Genomic DNA, 23375 nt, shown 5'->3' with positions numbered 1-23375 from the left:
GTCAGCATGGGCTCTAGCATTTTGCTCTGAAGGATCCAAGTTCTCCTCCGGCTCCAAGATCCTTCTCCACTTCCCAGATGAAGTTGGGTGTCTCTTGTGTGCAATCCCTCTCCACATACCCAGCCCAGCTGTGGCTTCTAAGGTTCACAGAGACTAGTGAGCTGTAACTCAAGAAAGCTCATGGTGAAATAAATTTGTTAGTCGCTAAGGTGCCACAAGTACTCCTGTTCTTTTTTTTAGAGACTAGAATAGAGCTTGGGAACTTATCAGTCCCAGCTGTTGGTAGGAGATGCAGAACCAGCACCCTCCACTTCATTTCAGCTGGAGAAGTCAGTGGCTGGTGGGAGGGAGGGAGAGAAGAGGGAGCTGCATTTTGTTCATGATGGTTTGGGCACGTATGGGTTTTTCAGCTCATACAGTCTTATGGAGGTAACGCGGTATGTGCTGAATCGCTTTTAGCAGAGAAGGATTTGTGTGCATGAAGCACTGAATGATGGGAACAGCTGAGTGGTGCCTGCCCATCTCTCCTTCCAGCTGGAAGCCAAAGCAAATGTGAGATTCTGGGGCCGTTCTGCCTGCCAGCAGCTGGAGTCTATGAGTGTTTGAAAGCTCGTCCTGGACTGACACTGATCTTAGAAGCACTGCATGGGCTGGATCTGCCAAGATAGCCATGCTCCATACATGTCCACGAGGCTCTGCCTAAGTCAGCTGAAAGGCGTGTGTGGACTAGGGACCCCGGACTTGTTTCTTTCTGGGCAGCTGAAGGGCGCTTGGAGCAAGGATAGAACTGCCTCTGTTCAATACAATGTGTGCTTCTCTGGTGAAGTGCCGTGTTTGTAAGAGGCACTTGTGGAGGGAAGCTTCACTGTGGGAGTCAGCTCCCGAAGGCCCCTGCAGAGGGGGCTGGGGCCAGGGCCGGCTCCAGACCCCAGCGCGACAAGCACACGCGTGGGGCGGCAGTTGTCATCAGGGGCGGCAGATTGGGCCGGCGGACCTGCCGCAGTTATGCCTGCGGGAGGTCCACCGGAGCCCCGGGACGACCGGACCTGCCGCAGTCATGCCTGCGGGAGGTCCACCGGAGCCCCGGGACGACCGGACCTGCCGCAGTCATGACTGCGGACGGTTCGCTGGTCGCGCGGCTCGGCTGGGCCTCCCACAGGCATGACTGCAGCAGGTCCGGTCGTCCCGGGGCTCCGATGGACCTCCCGCAGGCATGACTGCGGCAGCTCAACCGGAGCCGCCGGACCAGCCAACTGTCCGCAGCTGCGGGAGGTCCAGCCGAGCCGCGCGACTAGTGGACCCTCACCAGTCAAGCCAGTGAGAGGTCCGCTGCTCCCGGGGCTCCGGGGCGTCTCCCGCGCATGACTGCTTGGGACAGTCGAATATGTAGAGCCGGCCCTGGCTGGGGCCAGGTCACGGTGTCAGTGGGGTGGGAGGAACTGCTGCTACCTGGACCTTCCCTCTTCCCTCACCCACAGCAGAGGGGGTGCACTGGGACATAGAGGATATTCTGCAGTCTTAGCTCTGCAATAGCAGCCACAGAGTGACTTTGGAGGCCGGGGTGGGAAGGATTCTTTCCCTAACTCCCTGCTGAGCAGAGCTCGGAGGTCAGTGCTGAGGCTGCGAGTTGCTGCCTGGCTCCTGGGACTGACTGCACAGTGCTGTAGGGTGTTCCAGCAGATCCTGGTCATCCGGCTGACCCCTGAAGCCAGAGCCTCCTAGGTGCTGGGAGCTGTCCGGGGGAAGATGCAGGACAGAGTGTGGGTTGCGGGAGCGTATCCAGAAGCTGGGACTTGGATTGGGTGTCAGCACATGTATAGGGATAATGGAAGCACTTGGAAAGTTGGCTGAGGAGCCCAGAACTGAGCATTACATCCCAGGTGGGGTCTCCCCAGGACAATCTCCTCCCTGCTCTGTGACTGAGGGGCCAGAACTGAATACCTGTGGGGGAAGGGTTCTCCACGGAGCTGTACAAAGAGGGGCAGCCCCTCCATGCTCGGTACTGAGATCCTGTGACAGAATACACCCCTGTATTCACACCCTGCACACCGTTGTAATAATCTTTGTCCAAGGCATGCCTTGTGAGCAGGGGCGGCTCTACGAATTCCGCCACCCCAAGCAGGGCGGCGCGCTGCGCCGCTCGCGCTGCCAGGCGCCGGTCCCGTGCCTCCGCGGGACCTCCCGCAGATGTGCCGCTGGCCCCCTGCCTACGGTGGAGCTTCCGCAGGCACGCCTGCGGGAGGTCCACAGGAGCCGCGGGACCAGCGCACCCGCCGCAGTCATGCCTGCGGGAGGTCCGGTCGTCCCGCGGCTCCATTGGACCTCCCGCAGGCATGACTGCGGAAGGTCCGCCGGACCCGCCTGCCGCCCTCCAGTTAAAATGCCGCCCCACGCGCGCGCTTGGCGCGCTGGGGTCTGGAGCCGGCCCTGCTTGGGAGGCATCATTTAAAAACTCGTAATTTGCTGGTCAGCATTCTCCTGATCAAATATGTGTGGCAACACTGTATGCGAAGTTATAAAATCCCCCTGTATGATGTTATTAACACATGTTCCAAACCCCACTGCCCTGTCTAAACAGAAGTCGGCAAACAACAGAAGTCCTAAACAAAGGAATGTGTGCTTGCCTTAAGTTGCATTTAAGCAGTAAATAGAGTCATCTAGCAGGAAGGGAAACAAAGGAAGCTCAAACAGGTGAAAAAAGACAGCAGGGAACATCCTTCCACATAGACTCTGTCTCCTGGTTCTCAGCTGGAAATGTTTTTCAAGAGGGAAACTGAAACTATAAAAAGGCAGGACAAACACACCAATGTACTTGAAAAGACAAAAGGAAACAACAGTTGGACTCTAGGGGAGGAGTCTTGACCTGAAACTTTGGTCAGTAATCTGCTGGAGCATGCGGTGAGAAAGTTTGCTTTGCAACTAAGATTGTTTCTTAAGAAGACACTAGTAGGCATTTTATCTTTGGTTTTCTTGTAACCGTTTCTGACTTGTATGCCTCATTACTTGTACTCACTTCAAATCTCTCTCTTTGTTGTTAATAAAATTGTTTTATTGTTTTATCTAATCCAGTGTGTTTAAATTGAAGTTTCTGGTTAACTCTATTTGAGGTAATAAGCTGGAAAAATGGACTAAACATATAATGGACTTAATATATTTGTACTGCCCAGGAGAAAGTACAGGACATGCTGGAAGGCTGGTTGTGAGTGACCCAGGTGAGAGCTACTCCAGCAAGGCATTGTAAGGCACCCAGGGTTGCAAGGCAGGGGTGACACAGCCCCCTTCTAGTCTGTATCGTGCCCCGGTATAGCAGAGATTCGCAGCCCAGAATTGCAGTCGGGCTTTTCACCCTCATATTACCTACGAGGTCTTGTTGGATCCGCTGCCGGCTCCCCAGGCCTCACCCTCCCGTGGAGCGTCTGAGTTTCGGGTTATTTTACCCTGCAGATGGATTAGCTGCAGTTGGCCAGGTTGAGTTTCATTTTTTCAATACTTCTCCCCTCACTAGGCCCCTTTGCATTACTCCTCTGTCTGTCTGCTGGTGTCTGTAACACCTCTCCGTGTAATGTCATCTGAACATTTAATTAATGTGCTGTTTGTTCCCTATTCTAGATAATTACTTGAAGGTGTGAGATAAAGCCAAACCTCACACAGACCCTTGCGGCTCCAAGCAGCTCTTTCCCACTCAGCGCGTTATTGTTACCTTTTGCTTACGGTCCTTCGGCTTGTTTTCCACCCGGGTGATACGGCTCCTACCCGAACCAGTTTGAATCCATTTTTTTCAAGTAAGCTGTCATGAAACAGACACCATTAAAGGCTTCACTAGAAATCAGGGTTTATGATGATACATTAGTCTCCCAATCTACTAGGTTTGTTCCCTCCCCAAAAAGCAACCAGCTTTGTCTGGCATGATTTGCTCTCCATAAACAAAAAGCCACGGGTGGGTCGGGGGGTGGGTTGGAGGGCAGCTGGCATGTTAGGGGTACCAGTGGCCATAGTGCCATAGACTATGATCTTATGCCCTCGCAAGCTATACAGGTTTGAGGCGGATTAGAAATGTGGGAGACTCCAAGGAAATCCCAGGTGCTGTGGACCTGGTGCTGGAGACTCAGTAGGGAGCCTTTTTCTCTCTAACTCAGTCCTTACCCTAGTACTTTCGTACAGTGTCAGTTTTGCAGTGGTGCTAGGATCCTCTTTCAGGGACCTGAAACCGGGGCCCTGCCTGTTTGTGGTCATTAAACGTCCGTTTAGCAAGAGGCGATGTTGGCACAGGTGTCCAGTGTGAATAATGACCTCCTGCCTCTCTGAATTCCTCTTGAAGTTTAAACTGGAAACACAAGTCTTCACTTCCTACCCTAAACAGTGGCGTGGCTCTTACACAGCTGCCAGGTTCCTCCCCAGAGGTGGCTGCATTTTCAGTGCTGGGTGAGTGATCTCTGGGATTGGAATCAGTTTGTAAGGCCCTTTCCGAGCTATATAAAAATAAAGCTAATCGGCGCTGCGTCTCCTGCGGACGCGGAGAAGCGGGGGCCATGTGCGCGTTGCAGGCAGATGGCATTATGGGGCTGGATCCTGGCTTCAGCGGACTTCGGGCCTATTTTTGCCCCTTGCATGTGTAAGCGGGGGAATGGTCCCGCTATTGTGGGGAACTTTCCTGGCTTCTGTGTACCCCGGTGAAGTGGGCTAGCGAAAGGATCTGAGTCCTCGCTCCCACTTCCTTTACCCAGAGGCCTCCCTGCCCTTGAGGACTCTCCTGTTTGGCAGAGTTCTCGTAGCCCCAACAAGACTGGGCCCAGGATTCCTGGGGGGCTCAACCCCCAACCCTGCTGTGGCCACCTAGGACAGGGGCTAAGGTGTCCCCACTCCGGGGTACCCTCTCTGCACTGGGCACCTCCCTGACCCACTGATTATTCCATACAATTTAAAGCAAATACAAGTTGTTTACTTAACAATCAATTTAAAGAAAAGAATAAGAATAAATGGGAACGGTTACAGGGAAACACATCACCCTGCTCTGTGGCAGGGAACATTACAAACAATGTCTCTGGACATCAAAGCACTTTGCAGTCTGTTCCTTGTAGGCCCCAGGCCTCCTTCTCAGGCCCTGGCTGTGCTGCAGGAATGCTGCGGGTGGGACACTTGAAATGGTGGTGACCACACACCTCCGGGCTTTGGGTGGTGGGATCCTTCTTTCCAGTGCCAGCCCCCCGGCAGGTTAAGGTCCCCCTCCCAGCCTGGCCTGCATGGACCCTTGGCTGGAGTGTCTTTCTGCGCTGGGCCCTTTTACCAAGGTTCCCCCCCTTGGCTGGCCCCAGTTGCTCACCACACTCTGGCTCTCTGGCTGCAGCTCTGCTCCCAGCACAGGAACTGCTCTCCCTGGGATGTGCCTCTGGCTGCAGCTCTGCTCCCAGCACAGGATCTGCTCTCTCTGCGCTGTGCCTCTGGCTCTCTGGCTGCAGCTCTGCTCCCAGCACAGGATCTGCTCTCTCTGCGCTGAGCCTCTGGCTCTCTGGCTGCAGCTCTGCTCCCAGCACAGGATCTGCTCTCTCTGGGCTGTGCCTCTGGCTCTCTGACTGCAGCTCTGGCCCCTCTGGATCTGGCCCGGCTCTGTTCTCCAGCTCAGCTTGGGCCCCTGCTTCCTCCTTAGCTCGGCCCCACTCTGTCTGACTCCCGCACATTCCTGCTCACACGGAGGACGGGGCCCACCCTGGCCTTCTGTCTCCCTGATTAGCCGGCCTGCCCTGTCAATCAGGCTGACCTGGAGCATTGGCCTCTTGCCATTGTTCCTGGGGACTGTCAGTCTCAGGGTCCTGATTTGCCATCGATCCCTCCCCTTTTAGTGCGGGGAGCTAGCAACCAAAACACCCCCACTGAATGTTAGTAAGGGGGCAACAGTCCCCTTACATTCCCCCCTGCTAAAATTCTGCCACAGCCACAATAGTTACACCGGTACATCCAGGCCCCATAACAACAACATATATCCACATCATATTATATTAAAAACCCATTAACAATTATGAAAAGAACATTTAACATAGTTAACACTCCACATCTACTTCTTAATACTATACATAACAATATTCATCAACACACTACATAGAACCAATAAAATAAGTATCTCTAAGTCTAACAGGAAGTACACCTTTATTAGCCCTCTGGGACCTCCTTAAAACTGGTGGTTCGTTACCCATATTTTCTGTTTCCCTATCCTCGGGTAATACTGGGTCAGTTTGAGGGATCTGGCCATTCTCGTTAGGGTTTGGGTTTGCCCCACTCTGTCCCCCTCTGTATTTGGTTTGTGGGACTAGAACCATTTCCCAACTGGTTTCAGCCTCCTCAGAGTGTACTGATCTACGCCTCCTATGGTCCCTGTCTGGACTAAGAGTGCAATGTTTCAACTGGTCCCTGTGTACTACTCTCTCAGGACCTCCTCGTTCAGGCCGAATGGTGTAAACTGGTAGCTCGGGATTGGTGTGAGCAACTACAATGTGGGGCTTTGACTCCCACTTGTCCTGTATTTTATTACGCCCCCGGTGTCTATGGTTACGAACTAGTACACGGTCACCGGGCCTGATGAGAGCCCCACTGGACTTGCGATCATAAGTCCTTTTCCTACTTTGGGCAGTGTCTTTAGTTGTATTGAGAGCAACTTCACAGGCTATCTTCAGCCTGTCATGGTGACCTTGACTTGGTCATCATAATTGGTCACCTCATCCTTAGAAAAGATTTCTTGATGTTTCTCTGGCAACGCCTTATGTTAGCCACATGTGCAGGAATCAGCCCTTGGCGTGCACGTGAACAGGAACTGGCAGTCTCCCATCACATCTTTCTGGAAGAAAGGTAACTGCCCTCCCTTCTCCCTCATCATCTGCAGCTCATTTTCTGGTACACAGCGGTGTTCATCAAGGATCTTCCCTTTCCACGGAGGAATAATGGTCTTCTGTTTTCTGCCCACTTTAACATTTCCAATATGCCTCCTGGGGCCCAGGGAATGACTCTGCCTCTCCGCTCGAGCCAATACTCTACTCCGCACAGCATTCTTCGTATAGTGCTCGTGACAGTTCATCCTCCTGGTTCCTTCTCCTGGTAAGAGTAGCTCCTTCAGCTCACTGATGATGTTCATTCCTAGAATCCCTGGAACTTCTTCTCCCATATGGCTCCTTTGACGCTTTGTCTTTCAGGATGAAGATGCATTTTCCTGGCAGCGTTTGGCCCATATACTCTATGTCTGCTTCAAGGCACCCCGCCACTGGGATTGCCAGTCCATTAACAGCTGTTAGACGTACAAACCGTGTGCTGTGCATGGTCAGGTCCTTGTCCTTCAAATATTTTTTAAAATGCGACTCTGTAATGGTGGTGACTTCGGAGCCAGTATCTACCAAACATCTGGTCTTCACCCCTGCTATATATACTTCAGCAGTTAGACAGTCTCCAAATGCACAGAAGTCGCTAGATATGCTGGCACTGACCACGTTCCTCTCACTGTATGCAGAGGGATTTTCCACCAAGGACAGGCCTAGGAATCCTTCTGCCACTGCTTGGCCTTCTACTCTAGATGGACCACTCGCTCCTGGTGCCCCATTGGTTTCGAGTGCCTGGGACTCTGTTCTCCTTCTCAGTGAACATTCTCGGCTAGTATGTCCTGGCCTGTCACAAGTGTAACAAATGTATCTTCCCAGCTCATCCTTCAGTGGGGCTCTTCTTCGGGGTCCTGGGGCCCTTGGATGTCTTGGCATATTGGTGGAGTTTTTCTTTCATCACCTCAGTCATTACTTTCAGCATCTCCCCTGTTGGACCGCCAGTTTTGGACAGCTTCACTTAAGCTTTCCAATGTTAGCTGTGTTTGGGGCAGGGCCTTTCCCCAGCAGCTGCATTCACTAGGCCCCACTTCGTGTACAGGGGTTACTCTTGGCTGTCTCTGCCACAGGAACTTCCTCTTCTTCTGACCACATAATGGCAGCCTGCATGAGTTCATAGAACTTCTTACTGGGCTCTTCCTTAAACCTCCTTTTCATTTCACGTCTGAGGGAGTCATCACGAAGCCCCAACACCAGCTGCTCTTTCAGAACTGTATCTGGGTCTGGAACTCGTTGAGGGTCTCCACTTTGCTCATTCTCTCCTGGAGGTCATATGCATATGCCCGGATAGTTTCACCAGGCTCCTGCTTTCTCTCAAAGAACTCCTTTAGTCGGGTTCCAATAGGCACCTTGTCTCCATACACTTCTAGGAGGAGTTCAAATACCTTTTCCACATCTTTCTTGTCTGCCACTGCCATGAACTTTACTGTGGCCTTGGCCTGGCCCTTGAGATGTTCCTCTATGAAGTCTACATGGTCTTCTACAGGTACTCTTAGCACACGCAGAGCTGCCTTCACAGACTTGACCCACTCTTCTACCGTAATGTCTCCTGGTCTTGTCGGGAAGCCACCAAACTCTGTGACCTTCCGCTCCCGTGGGACATAAATAGTAGCGGGTTTCTTAGCTTCTGCTGCCTGTTGGTCTATTACTGCCTTGGCCAGCGATAAGGCTTCTCTCTGTTCAGTTCTAGCTTGTTGTAATGCCTCCGCTTGGTCTGATAATCTGCGCTGAAGTTCAGCAAACTGGGTTCGTAGTTCTTCAATTCCAGCCATGGTAGAGTGCTCAACCAGGCCTGGACAGTGCTACTAGAACTCAACCAGTAAACCAATGGGGTGGACCCTGTGGATAGGATCCTGTTCGTGACGCCAATTATGTAAGCGGGGGAATGGTCCCGCTATTGTGGGGAACTTTCCTGGCTTCTGGGTGAAGTGGGCTAGCGAAAGGATCTGAGTCCTTGCTCCCACTTCCTTTACCCAGAGGCCTCCTGCCCTTGAGGACTCTCCTGTTTGGCAGAGTTCTCGTAGCCCCAACAAGACTGGGCCCAGGATTCCTGGGGGGCTCAACCCCCAACCCTGCTGTGGCCACCTAGGACAGGGGCTAAGGTGTCCCCACTCCGGGGTACCCTCTCTGCACTGGGCACCTCCCTGACCCACTGATTATTCCATACAATTTAAAGCAAATACAAGTTGTTTACTTAACAATCAATTTAAAGAAAAGAATAAGAATAAATGGGAACGGTTACAGGGAAACACATCACCCTGCTCTGTGGCAGGGAACATTACAAACAATGTCTCTGGACATCAAGGCACTTTGCAGTCTGTTCCTTGTAGGCCCCAGGCCTCCTTCTCAGGCCCTGGCTGTGCTGCAGGAATGCTGCGGGTGGGACACTTGAAATGGTGGTGACCACACACCTCCGGGCTTTGGGTGGTGGGATCCTTCTTTCCAGTGCCAGCCCCCCGGCAGGTTAAGGTCCCCCTCCCAGCCTGGCCTGCATGGACCCTTGGCTGGAGTGTCTTTCTGCGCTGGGCCCTTTTACCAAGGTTCCCCCCCTTGGCTGGCCCCAGTTGCTCACCACACTCTGGCTCTCTGGCTGCAGCTCTGCTCCCAGCACAGGATCTGCTCTCTCTGGGCTGTGCCTCTGGCTCTCTGGCTGCAGCTCCGCTCCCAGCACAGGATCTGCTCTCTCTGGGCTGTGCCTCTGGCTGGCCCAGCTCCGCTCCCAGCACAGGATCTGCTCTCTCTGGGCTGTGCCTCTGGCTCTCTGGCTGCAGCTCTGCTCCTAGCACAGGATCTGCTCTCTCTGGGCTGTGCCTCTGGCTCTCTGGCTGCAGCTCTGCTCCCAGCACAGGATCTGCTCTCTCTGGGCTGTGCCTCTGGCTCTCTGGCTGCAGCTCTGGCCCCTCTGGATCTGGCCTGGCTCTGTTCTCCAGCTCAGCTTGGGCCCCTGCTTCCTCCTTAGCTCGGCCCCACTCTGTCTGACTCCGGCACATTCCTGCTCACACACGGAGGACGGGACCCACACTGGCCTTCTGTCTCCCTGATTAGCCGGCCTGCCCTGTCAATCAGGCTGACCTGGAGCATTGGCCTCTTGCCATTGTTCCTGGGGACTGTCAGTCTCAGGGTCCTGATTTGCCATCGATCCCTCCCCTTTTAGTGCTGGGAGCTAGCAGCCAAAACACCCCCACTGAATGTTAGTAAGGGGGCAACAGTCCCCTTACACATGCACGGTGGAGGAGGGGGTGACAGCCATGTGTGCCACTGCAGCGGGCTGAACACCCGCTCCAGCCCGGAAGGGGTTGGAAAAGCCCTGCAGAGGGCTGGGGCTACGGAAGGGAGCAAAACCCCGGCTGATTGGCGGAAGTGGCTGCAGCTGGGCCATGTCCCAAACTGAGCAACTAGGCCTTATAAGAAGGCCTGGGCAGCCAGCCGCTCAGGAGTCTCACTCTGACTGGAGAGAGAGACAGGCCTGGCTGCTGGGGAACTCACCTGGGGACCTAGAGTGAGGCAGGGCTGGGGAAAGGCCTGAGGGGCTGGGAAGCCCTAGACCAGCAACTCCCCAGGCTGCAGGGCCTGGTGCTAGGCCCACACAGGTATTGGGTTGCAGAGGGGCAGCCTGAGGGTGGGTAAAAGCAGCCAGTCCAGACCCCTTTGCCTGTGATGAGTGGCTGAAACTGCAGTCTGCCCCAGTGAACGGGGGCGAGGTGGAGACTGGGCAGTAGCCAAGACTGAGCTGAAGTGGGGATAGTGGGTGGGGGTTCCCCTGGGAGGGGGAGACCCAGAACTGTGGGGGTACTGCCAGGGGGCAGCACCCAGTTAAAGGGGCACCAGGTCCTGGGTGGGACACGGGGGCCAGAATGAGGTAAGGCAGATCACCGGCCAGCAGAGGGCACTCCGGAGGCTGGATGAGCTAATTCCCCAAGACAACCAGCAGGAGGCGCTGCCAGGTGAGTCCCGCACGTCTACGGCCACATACCATGTTTTCTCCAGCACTGGCCTGGAAAGCAGAGACGCAGACACTCTCCATGCTGGGCTTGTGCTTTACAAATGGGTAACCAGGAGGGGTGGTTCAGGCGGCCTTGAGATGGGAGTGATTAGAAGGGGCCTATGTATGTGATCTCTAACCCTCCGTCTGGTTGATTACACAGAGCGAAAGCACAGCCTCTCCCTCCCTCCTGCCTCCCATGGAGGGAAAGGATGTTAGTCCAGTTTGCAGGGCTGTGGAATGGAGCCCCCTTCCCCTGGGAGTTCCATGACCGTGGCTCTTAGCCAGCCATGTGAAGCAATGGTTTTAAAGATCTCTCATGGAGGTAGGCCAGAGCATCTGGCTCACCAGGGAGCGAAAGGCAGGGTTGGAGGAGGAGGCAAAGCAGCCAGTCAGATCAGGGAGGCTGAGCCCTAAAGGAGACCCTGGGCTAACAAAGGGAGAGAACATTAGCCAGGCCCAGTGAGGAACGGGACCAGGAGATCACTAGGTTTGCAGCAAGGCTCAGAAGGCAAAGGCTAGGGCTAGGGCTGGGGTCTAGAGAGCTAGAAGAAGGCAGTGACTCTGTTACTGCGTCTATAGACTATGCTCCACAAAGGCCCTCAGGATAGTGGGTATGGGGTTGCTGCTGCACATGAGCACAGAGATTTCCAGGAGAATAAAGGCAGGCAAGGCTCCCAGCTGGGCTGTAAGGGAGTGGGGTCCATAATCTCAGCAGGGAAGAGCACGGAGGGACTCTATACACTCAGGAACAGCTCGGCGCAATGGAGCAAATGCCTCCTGCTTGCTTGGACCGTCTCCAAAACCTGCCCCCTTTGCCGTCCCATTCCCTGTCGCTCTTGTCTAGAACCGTTTAGCCATCCGAGGCTGCAGGGAGGCAAACGCTTCTCTTCAGTCACACGTGTGCTGCAGGTGAATAGGTGTGTGGTAGGAGAGGGAAGGTCCCATTCCAGTTTCCATTCTGCCCCTATGCCAACTCTGTTTTAGACTTGTACAATAGCATCGCCAGCCTCCATGGTGTTTCTTTTGCCTGTTCTCATGTCCTATACAGCCTTCTTTATTGTTCTACTTGAGCTGTATTATCTTTCATAAGGACCACTTACCATGTACTCGTCATATAGACTAGGTTTATGGACTCTATTTCCTGGCCTACACAGAGTACTTTGTACATAGTACTTGATGAAGTTACATGGGCGGATGTATGGTTGTGGGGGGGAAAAAATCACATGCTATGTTAATTGAGAAATTGTAAATTCTATAATGCCGACACATGCCGGGGCAGAGTTAAGGTTAGGGGCATAACCTTAATTTGATCCTTTCCTGACTTTTGCGAGCTTGGATTGTGCCCTGAAAACTGCACACCTACCACAATCACAGGCAACACCTAAAATCACTTTAACTGAAAGAAGTTAGCAAAAACAAATGCTTTTTTTTCTCTCTTTTACCCTCTTGTCACCTTTTCGCTGGGACTTTGGGAGGAGCCTAAAGGAGTTAGAAGCCTGTCCTTTGAAAATCCCGATTTGTCCATTTGACTGCACTTTGTGTACAGTCTGTTTCCACCGTTGCCCCGTCTCGTCACTTAGGCCCTGTCCAGGAAGGGCTGTTAAGCACGTTCTTAAGGTTAAGTACAGATTAAAGTCCTGTCCTGAATCAGGGGCTTAGTCTCTCCCTTGCTGAAAAAGATCATTATGGACATCATCAGGAGAGTGGAAAGCCATTGTAATTTTTCATTCAAAGCCATTTAAAAAAAGAAAATTCAAGCCTTGGTATTTAAAAGAGGCTTGATCAGAAACTGAATTTTTGTAATTTGTCACTTTCAGACCATTTAAGCTGACAGTCAGTGTGCCTTTATCATTCTCTTAATGTGGGGGGGTTTAATGCAATGAATAAGTATCCTACAGCAAATGTGCTCTCTCCCAACTTACTCCTGGTCAGTCTGTTCCACTGGCACCTTACAGACTGTAGCGAAGATGGATGGTGTCTGAACGGGTTTGGTCCCTATTACTTGTCTCTCTCCAGCAAGGCACAATTTATCGTGCAGGCACAAGACTAGTTTGCTGCTCTCCAAAAGCAGCAGAGAGGGTAGAGAGATGAAGAAAGCAGGGGTGTGGGAGGAAGAGAGCTCTGTCCCAATAACAAAGGAAAGGCCGCAGGGACCGTTTGCTGAGGTTGCTTTTACATAAGTCATTTTGATTCAAATTGCTTGGAAAGCAAAGGAAATATCACCAAAAAGGGCCTTTACTGGTATAATTTATCCATCCTCCCAGACCATCTCCATTGTGGGAGAGAGAGCAAGCATCCCTCCCCCCTTGCACTGTTCCCTGAGCCGCCTAAATGCAACGCGGACACTTGTGGGGTATTCTTTTCCAGCCCTCCCTGTGCTGCTCTCCACGCTGCATGTAAATGGAGTCCTTTCTATCTCCTTAATAGGACCGACGCTGCACTGCTTATTGTCTATTAACTCGAGAGGCGAACACATCAGCCAGCAGAATCAGAAACGTTTACCATGAAAAGGAAGAGCTGAAATCCCATTTTCTACCCACTGCTTGCTGGGAAATGGTCTGTCAGTGCCAGGCAGGACTCTCAGCGCAATGGCTGAATTCATTCGGAAGCACACTTCAGAGTCAGCACTTTCTGCTGGTGCTGAACGCTCTTCTGGAAAGAAAAAGCAAAGGGGTCAAGGCCTGTGAAAGAAACCCACTGATTTCCTCCTGCTTTCTATTGGCAGCATCCAATTCCAGTGCCTCTGGACCAGACACATACTTCCCCTTTCATAAGGGGCACCTCTGGGAAAGCAGCAGCTGGGAAATCAAAAGTCCTAGCACCATCCCAAGACCACACAGAAGCCCCCCCACCCCCACCCCCCGTCCAAACATGCCACTTTAGTTCTGGGGATTTAAGTTTCCATTAGTGTCTGTTTGGTAGCCCTTCTCCTTTACGCCGGCATTTCCACGGTTGCTTAACTTCACTGCATTTCATTAGCGCTGAGGTTTCCATCGCTATTAGTCAGTCTCTGTTATCGCCAAAGTGATTTGTATGGTTGTTAGGGCAGGGCGGCTTGTTACTCGTTGGGTTTTTCTGGGCCTTTCCACAGCCCTCCCATGAGAAATGTGCCAGCCGTTGGCTCTGAGCGCCCTCAGCCCTCCCCTCCCCCAACAAGCTCACGCGTTGTGTTCGGCGATCCCTCTGGGGACCTTGCAGGAACCTCCGGATGGCCGACAACTCAGCCCTCGGCTTCGGATTGCTAGATACAGGCCTGTGAAGAAGGGGGTTCTCAGGGCAGTTCAGTCACTGATAGCTGATGTGTGAGTCTCCTCCCCCCCAGTCTTCTAGCTTCCCAGTTCACCAGAATATGGTGGAAAGATCCAGTCCTTTCCACCACTTCCCTTCAACTTCCACAGCAGAACCAGCCACGTCCTCCTCCCCTTCAGGGTATTGCACAGTGCTGCTGCCGCCTGTGTCTCTTGTCCCAAATCCCCCTTTCACGATGCTCCATTTTGCTTTCTTCCGCTGTCCTTTCCATCCCCTTCCTCCAGATCAGGCCTCGTCTTGCAACTCCCTCCCTTCTCCACAGTCCCATCCCGCTTCTCCTGCGTGAGGCCTGTCACTTTCAGGCCCGAAGCACAAATATTCCCCTGCTGCCACTGCTGTCTCCTGTGCATTTGGCAGGCGTGGGAGAGGTCTCCCTCGATTTCCCTGACAGGGAGCAGGTCCTACCCTGTGTTGTGTACAGGGCTGGGCACGCTGAACCCCTCCGTACTCATGAGCATCATCTGCAAGAACAGGATCTTTGGTTCTTCTAAAGCAAGTCCAAGACCTTGAAACTGCCGCTTCTTCCTCTGGCCAGCGGGACTCCCAGGGCTCAGAGACGACAGGTGTTGTACTAAGTGCTGGTGCGGCTTATCTGGATGCTGGGTCAGATGGGCCAGACCCTGTTTGTCACTGGGATCCAAGCCTGGCTGATTTTCTCCTCCAGGGGCCTTCCGGCCCCAGGCCAAGTCACTTCTTCATCTCCATCTTCTCTCTTTGCCAGAGTTTTATGAGGCACAGTGACAGTTTAACCAGACAGAGGGAAAACAATGCAGAAAAGTGAAGGGGGTGCGGGGTTCAGGCTGCAGGGATGGACGACTGTCCTGTCAGGCTTTATGTAGACAGAGCCTGCTCCATGGACAGTGGAGGTTCTGTTTTGTATCACAGGTTTCAAACGTCCTTGGAGAGAGCAGTGATTTATGTGAAGTCTCTTGTTTGAGGGAAATAAACCTTCGACCAGACCCAACTGAAATCTATACTGCTTAATTTTCTGTGGAATCAGGATTTTACCCCTATCTGAGGATTTCGCTTCTTTCCAAGAAAAACAACAATCCTCTTTCTTATAAACAGCCACTTTCTCTCCCATTTCTAAAGCGAGAGCAGCTGGGAAATGGTCTCCTCTTTCTCCACAGGGCCACGTGCTGTGCTCCGGGTTCTTCCATTGGCCCAAACCAGGAGGCCTTTGGTTCACAAATCACTGATCTTTCTACCAATGCCGAAGCCAGAACGTCTGCTGGGAAAGTCAATAGTAATTAATTAGCTTCAAACTTGGAGATAGAGAAGAGGGAGACTCCCTCTCCCCCCCTTAATGAGAATAAAAGGTGTTTTAATTTGGTAGAGACATGCCGGGATCCCCTGTGACACCCCGGTTCCTTTGTAACGTGAGCAGGGGCAAAGAATTTAAACCAGAACTAAAACTCAGAAACCGTTGCTCAGTGCAGTTGCTGTATGACGCCTAAAGGGACAGCACCTGAGGTCACCCCAGGAATAAAGTGCATGGTAGAAATGCCCAGCTTGCCAGACATGTCCAGATAAGAAGCAGAAAGGAGGAGCTGGCAAGTTAATCACCCGCGAAGCTGCTGGAAGCCCGGCCAGGTCATAAAAAGGGCAGATACAGCCGCAAGCCAGGTGACATGGAGCTCGTTCAGAGCTGGAGGGAGGGAGGCTGATAAATGTGCTGGGTGGAAATTAGGCAAGGAGGGCTCCTGTTTGGGCAGAGAGGTTAGTGTTGAATAGAAGAAGCTGGAGGCAGGAGAAGACGAGAGGGCGGGCTACCATGAGATGAAGGGAGTTGGCCTAGAGTCAAAGCTGCCAATCTGACACATCCAGGGCACCCTATCTGTCAGCCCAGGCCTAAATTAACAGCACAGCTGTCAGTTCAGGAGGTGAAAGCACAAGCTTTGCACTGAGAAGGCGAATGAGGGGTTAAAGCCACAGTTTAGCAGAAGCAGTGTGTTTGCCTGGAGAGCCATGTGGAAAGGGGAACCATCAGAGGGACTATAGCTTGGAATAAAAGATGGGGGAATTGGACCGGGACTTGGTGTATTCCTGGAGGCAGAGGCCTGGAAGCCTTGGCTGAAATGGGAAAGAAAAAAAAAAACAATGAGAAGGCAAGGAGCAGACAGCAAAGGGAAGTGAAACAGAACCAGAGAAAACCTGACACTGGGAGAAACTGGATTCAGGAAGAGGATAAGTCACCCAACCCAGGAGGCTGCAAGGACATGAAGATGCCAGGCTGGGAGACTGTAAAATGAGAGGGGAGAACTGCATAAATTGTTTGTCTGATACACGCTCCCTAAACGTTAGGTGTTCCAGTCCATTACATACTGGGGTAATACCAGTATGTTAAAATGTTAATGGGCGACAAAAGGAGGAAGTGGTAATTATAGGAGAAAAAATGCCCAATGGACTGTCCTGTGGAGGCACTGCTCATGGCTCCATGGTTAAGATGATTATTTTATTTGTATTATCGTAGTGCCTAGGAACCCTACTTGTGGACCAGGACTCCACTATGAAATGTTTTGTATGATTACAATGCACCCTCCCCATGTAAGGTGTGAACAAACACTGGATTTGCTAGTAAACCTGTTAATTAATTAAAATGGGCCCTTAGGGAATTTTTCTGAATTTCACTTTTTCTTGTTTCTCTAGTTAATAGCCAGCTTGTTGCTAACCCTGTGAACTTTCCATAGAGTTAAAACGCATTCAAAACTTAGGCATAGGCTACTTCGGGCGGGGGGAGCTTGCTTTTGATGAAAAACTGCCTTTTTTGGAAATGAAAATTTGCACAGAAAATAGCTGGGTTTTTTTGAAATTTTTCTGGTTTTCCAACCCCCCCCGAAATTTACAAATTTCCTGCTATCTCTTTAAATCTGAATCTAATCTAAGGTATTTGTAAAGTTCCTCTCACCATGATATCAACATCTGGATGATCGCTATGGAGTCCAGTGGGCCAGATGCAGCCTGCAGCTGTCTGAAGTTCTAGGATACATGGGTCTCTCTGTATGGTAGTTCATGGGAGGGATGATATAGGATGGCAGGCCTGAGATATTCGGTATGATAGGGACATTTTTTCTGTCTATTTCGCCTCTCCCTGACTCTGGAGTAATTGCTGAATGTGGTTCTGGAGGTTTGTCCTACTGCTGACTTAGGTTCCATTTAATCTGTAGCATTGTCCTTTTTTTATTTCGCCTCTTCCTGAAATTTCTCTTGCTGTGGGGCTGGCATCAGCATGTTCCAATGAAGCAGGAAAAGAGCAGCTCTGGAAGAGATGAACTATCCCAAGGAAGCTTGTGAGTTAATCCTGAAAGGACTTTCTGATTGGTGACGTTCTTATCCCTTTCAGCTTTAGCAGATGCTGGTCCCAATAGCCCTAGAAGGGGAGCAGAGGGAGGGAATTACCAGGCTCTACACAAGGGACATGATATAATTGGAGCTGTTTGGATTTAGAAATTAAAATAATTTGGGTTTGCTCGGCAAGGTTCACACGACGTCAGCCTCCATCAGGCCGATGAGAAGCAGAGGTGTCTGGGGAGTGAGAGCTCTGACAGTTCTCCCAAATAACACCCCCTCTGATGGAGCACTCTGCTTTTATTTCCATTCTCCATTCCCAGTTTGTTGTTTGATGGGAGGTTGTTTCCTCGTGTGCTAAACAAATCTGTGTGCACTTCCCTAAAGCATGGTGAAGAGGCCATGCCAGGGGGCTGCTCCAGGACAAATTGCTTTCTCTTTGCAGCCTCACAGGCTTAGACTTAAACCTTCTCTCCCTGTTGTGCACCCCCCTAGCCCTCTGAGTGCAGTCAGTGTGCCTCAGCACCCACAGGGGGGAACCTGTTCCTTGCTAGGATTTGAACTCAACCCCCTCAGATCCAAAAGCGGCAGCTGTTGCCTTGACCTAGAAGAGAATGTCCAGTCACTAGTGTGCGAGAATTCCATACAGTACGTCCTCTGCACTAACAATCAGCATGGCCCAGACCGTCCCAGCACTGCACAGTGCCACTAATGCTCAAAGAATGACCTAATACACAGGAAGCTTATACAGTATCCGATGGCTGGGAGGGAGGGACTAGATGCATTGCAAGCTCCTATCTAATTTGCTGCCTACAGCCACCCTTAGGTCTCCTAAGTCTTTCATACTCCCTAGGTTTCTCCGCCCATTGGGTATCTGTTTTTGGGATGCCTTTCCCCCCAAGACTCTTGCATTTTTCCAGCTTAGTTACCATCCTGATTCCTTCCCCTATTGCTAACCTTCCTAGTTCCCTTTGTATTATTTCTGTTCTCAGCGGCTTTTGCAACACATCATCTTCAAATGCAATTAATATGCCGGTTACCCTTTTCCTCGTTATCAACATTCGTGGTGGTAACTATGACCAGGCCCGATCCTGGTCCCTGTAACAGCCACTGGACTTCTCCAGCTCATTATGGTGACATTGCCATTGATCCTTCCACAGTGACAGTGTCAATTAATTTTTTCCAAGCCAATTAATTTTTTCGAGCAAGGTTTTTGAGAGATCCTGAACCATGAATGCCTTGGTGAAGTCCAGCGAGCTCTAATCTGCCAGTTCCCTTCCTCCACTCGGGGTGCAAATGATATGTAAAACAGCAATCAAGTTTGACTGGCACAGTTTCTGCTTTATAAATCCCCCATTTTTATATTGTTCCTGGCTCCATTATCTCCTGGGGGCTGACATTTCTTTTTCTTAATCTCAGATCTCTGTTGTGTTCTGTTCCGGGTGTTTGAAACTAATTTGCAGGTTATTAATTGTCAGGTTCTCTCTTCCTTTTAGTTTATTTTTTGAGAGTTTGAATTCATATTTCCTTCCCCATGCACAAATCCTCTGCATGCTCCATCAGCACTCCCAGGGCCAAATTCTCTGTTGGCTAAATGGGCATAGCTGGGTCAAAGTCAGTAGCACTGTGCCCATTTCCATCAGCAGAACATTTGCCCCACCACTTTTTTTTTCTTTATGGCAGTGGTTCAGTACGTTCATTAGCAAATTCCCTTAATAATTCAGGATGTGCATTGTCTGGACCAGCTGATTTATATATGTTTGGTTTGTCAAGACTTCCCTTACAAGCATTTTATCCGTAAGTGTATTTACAAAGTCTTCATTACTTCCTAATTGAGCGTGCCTCTTTAGTTATCTTCTTAAAGAGCAATTTAAAAAAAGCAATTCAGTAACAGCCATTTGAACGCCATTCATTCATTCCAGCCCCTGTCTTGTTTATTATCCTCTTACTGTCTCTAGCATTTCTTTTCCCTCGGTACCTGTAAAAGCCCATCACATATTCCTTGTAACCTTTTCATTAGCACTAACTCATTCTGCTCTTTAGTTGCATGATCTTTTCCCTGAAGCTTTAACAGACTCTGTATCCTTGTTTTTGGTTCTTCCCCAGCTTTCGCACCTTCCTCATTTCCAGTCCTTGTTTGCCCTCAAATCTTCAAGCCAGTCCCTTGTATCAAATGTGGTGGGTTTTTTTTGTCCCTTGTATCTTTCTTTCTGAGAAGAAGTTGTAACTATGTTATCTTTTAGGATGCCCCAGCCCTCTTCTACAGCCATAGATTTAGCACTTCATCCCTTTGCACCATGACTTTCAGGTTTAAGTTCCCAAAATTTGCTTTCTTGAAATGTACCAGTCCTCAGCCCATCTCACATGACTGGATATTTGTCTTATCCATATAAATCTTGGATCCTTTTTGGAATAGTCTTGGCTTCAATCATATCTTGTGGCAGTGAGTTACACAGGTTAATTGTGTGCTATGCAAAAAACATAATTTAAATGTGTGGCTTTTTGGTTTCAATGATTATTACGTTGTTCTTATATTGTGTCAAAGGATAAATAGGAGTACCTGGGTCACCTTCTCCATACTGTGCATTGCTTTGTATATATATCCTTGCCATATCCTCACTTGTTCTCTGCTTATCTAGTCAAAACAATTTCCATCTTTTCCATCTTTCCATGCCACTAATCATCTTCATTGCCCATCACAGATTTCCCTCTATTTCTGCTGTATCTTTTTTGAGATGGGGTGACTGGAACTGAACACACTATTCCAGGTGAGAATGTACTATATATTCATAGAGTTTAAGGCCAGAAGGCTAGATCTAGATCATCTAGTCTGAACTCCCTTAAATCACAGGCCATTACATTTCACCCAGTGACCCCTGTACTGAGCCGAATAACTTGTTTGGCTAAAGCACATCTTCCAGAAGGACATCCAGTCTTGATTTGAAGACAGATTTATATAACGGCACTACAGTATTTTCAGTATTATTTTCTATCCCATCCTTTATACACCCTATAACATTTCATTTGCTTTCTGAGCACGTCTACATGCTGTATAGACGTTTTCACTGATATCTCATCAGCGATACCCACGTCTTTTTCCTTAGTGGTTGCAGTTAATCTGGAACCAGTCAATGTGCAGGAGTAATTCAAAAGGTTCCTACCAATGGCCATTGTCCTGCAGTGGTCGACGTCAGCTGTTGTGCTGCCCAGTGGCTTAACTGTCTCGGGTCCTTTTGTAGTCCCGCACTGTGTTCACTAGCCTTGACTAACTCACTGCAAAATAAGTTTGCAAGCTTTGCCACCTCATCGCTCACGTCTCTCGCCAGATCGGTACTAAACATTGGTTCTAGTGCAGAACCTTGGGAGCCCCACTGTTGTTTTTTTGTCATGTTGATAATTGACCATTTATTCCTACTCATTGTTTTCTGTGGCTTCCGTTCCATGACATGACACCAGATGGTTTCTCCTGAGCTTTCTGCATCAGAGAGTGCTCCACTGTGTGGAGTTAGATGGTGACAAATAATATTTGTTACAAGCGTATCACTTTTCATTTCCTGAATCCTTTCTGATGCAATCCCGATTTCTGCAAAGGTACTTTGAAGTGAGGAAGGATGGTTTTGTGGTTTGGCGAAGGAACGGGGCTGGGATTCAGGAGCTTTGGAGTCAATTCCCAGCTCTACCCTGACTCCTTGTGACCTTGGGCAAGTCACTTAATCTCTCTGCTCCATAGTTCCTCATCTGTAAAATGCAGGTACAATACTTCCTTTCTCCTGTCCTTCGTCTCTCATGTTTGTTTCGATTGTAAGTCTTTTGGGCCAGGAAATGTCTTTTGCTACGTGTATGTACAGAACCTAGAATGATGAAGCTCTTCGGTGCTACTATCACAGAAATAATAACTCTTCTCTGAATGGTTGATGCAAACAAATTTCCTCCTATGGAGTATTCGCAATCTGTTCACTTCATCTGCTCATTATATTCACGGTATATGATTGATCATCTCAGTCACGTGGTATTGTTTCCACTCCCAGAGTGGATGCTGCCTGAAACTTTTAAACCATGATACTAATGAAAGGCATATGAATTTTCCCATGAATATATACTTGATAAAATAAGTAAAATGTTGAGGATTTATTAGTATACTCACAAATACCTACTGGCTGTCTGCATATGCACAGACAATAAATGGTGACTCTTTGATCCTTGGTTATTATATCAGTTATGAAATAGATGTCTGCTAGTTAAGCTTCCACCGAGGAGTATTCCTTACTTACTTTCTTGCCATCCTTGGAAGCCAATGCCCTTTGTACTTTGTTGTTGTTTGTTCATTTCTTATATCTTCACCCAAAGTATTTGCTGCCAACTTGATCATTAAAAGATTGACCCACGTTGGCTTTGCAAATACATTTGACGTGTACTGCAGTGCTGCAGCTCTGCCTCGCTTTCCTTTCTCGCCCTCCTGCACAGGAGAACATCTGGAGGAGATTCGGTGGCCTGCGATGTGCAGGAGGTCAGATTAGATGATCATGATGGTCCCTTCTGGCCTTAAAGTCTATGAGCCTATGAAAATTGCACCACCAGGTTTTAGCTATGGAGCTAATCCCCATCAGTCAGTCTCACTCACCAGGCCTGTTTCCCATCTGCCTCTTCTCTGCACAAAGCATGTAAGGACATTTCTACTCCTCTTACTTTTATTATGCATCTTCTTTTGCAGAACGTCTCCCTCTTCTGTCTTGTTTTTATGTTAGACTTTTCCTCCTAAACCAAAAACAACCCCCTTCCTCCCTACCTATTCAGTTTAAAGCCCATCTAACAAGTTCTGCCAGTTCTCGAGCCAGCGTGCTGGTCCTCTCTCTAAGTGGAGACTGTCTAATCCAGCTGCTCACCTCTCATCACTTCCCAGCAACATCATCAGCACCTACGTCAGTTGGACTCAAGTGTCTGTGGGTATGTCTACACTACCCGCTGGATTGGCGGGTAGTGATCGAGCTATTGGGGATCGATGTATTGCATCTTGTCTAGACGCGATACATCGATCCTCGAACGTGCTCCCCGTCAACTCCAGAACTCCACCAGGGCAAGAGACGGAAGCGGAGTCGACGGGGGAGTGGCGGCCATCGATCCCGCGCCGCGAGGACGGGAAGTAAGTCAATCTAAGTTGATCTAAGATACGTTGACTTCAGCTATGCTATTCTCATAGCTGAAGTTGCGTATCTTAGATCGATTTCCCCCTCCTCCCTCCCCTCTCCCCAGTGTAACCCCTTTGGGGTTTAGAGAGCATGGCCCCTTTAAATCTTTTTCCTGGGGGGAGAGAGAGAGTGAGGGGAAGAAAGGAGGGAAACTTGGGGGTGGCGGGGGTGGCTCTGGAGCTTGGAGGGAGAGAGAGGCAGCAGCCTGCAGGCCCTTGCAAAGGAAGCAGAGAGAACCTGCCTGAAGCCTGGGAAGGACGGGGCGGCTGATCGGGGACAGCCCAGGACGGGAGCCAGGAGGAGCCCTGTGCCAGGGAGGAATCGCCCAAGAAGGACAGGCCGGAACCGGACCCAGTATCACGCCTGCCCAGAGCTGCGTGGGGCTGTGAGTACTGGGGCTTGTGACTCTGTACTGGAAACAAGGAGGGAGGCTGCTAGCCAGTTAAGTGGGGAGGTGGGGCTTTGCAGAGAGCGGCAGAAGAGGGCACCGGAGGGGTTTGCTGTGGGAAAGTTCACTGGTGCCGAAGCCGACCAGGAGCACCCAAGACTCACCACTGGACTGGAACTTTGCTCAGGACCCCTGAACTCTGTGTGCAGACGCATTGCTCAGTGTCTGCCCTTCCAGACTGTGCTACCACTGGGCCTGTGGGGCCTTGGTTTGGATGCAGCCCTGTTCTACTGCTCCCCCTATATTTCCCCTTGTTGTTTTTCTCCTCTCATCCCTCTGTAAATAAATATCTCCCTTTGTTATAG

General features: G+C 50.4%; 1 long non-coding RNA gene across 2 annotated transcripts in view; it reads right to left on the bottom strand.

Moving 5' to 3' along the window:
- Positions 1-23375, bottom strand: part of LOC120371353 — a 40539-nt gene that overhangs the window by 13480 nt on the left and 3684 nt on the right. For both annotated transcript variants that reach the window (XR_005584300.1, XR_005584301.1), the window contains exons 3-4: positions 13342-13491; positions 3701-3787 (exon numbers count right to left, since the gene is read on the bottom strand). This is a non-coding gene — a long non-coding RNA (uncharacterized LOC120371353). The remainder of the gene's footprint in view (positions 1-3700; positions 3788-13341; positions 13492-23375) is intronic.

This window comes from Mauremys reevesii, linkage group 9 (genome assembly GCF_016161935.1).
Source record: "Mauremys reevesii isolate NIE-2019 linkage group 9, ASM1616193v1, whole genome shotgun sequence".
Classification (NCBI taxonomy): Eukaryota; Metazoa; Chordata; order Testudines; family Geoemydidae; genus Mauremys; species Mauremys reevesii.
Note: the sequence above shows the minus strand (reverse complement) of the source record. Positions and strands in the feature narration are given on the sequence as shown.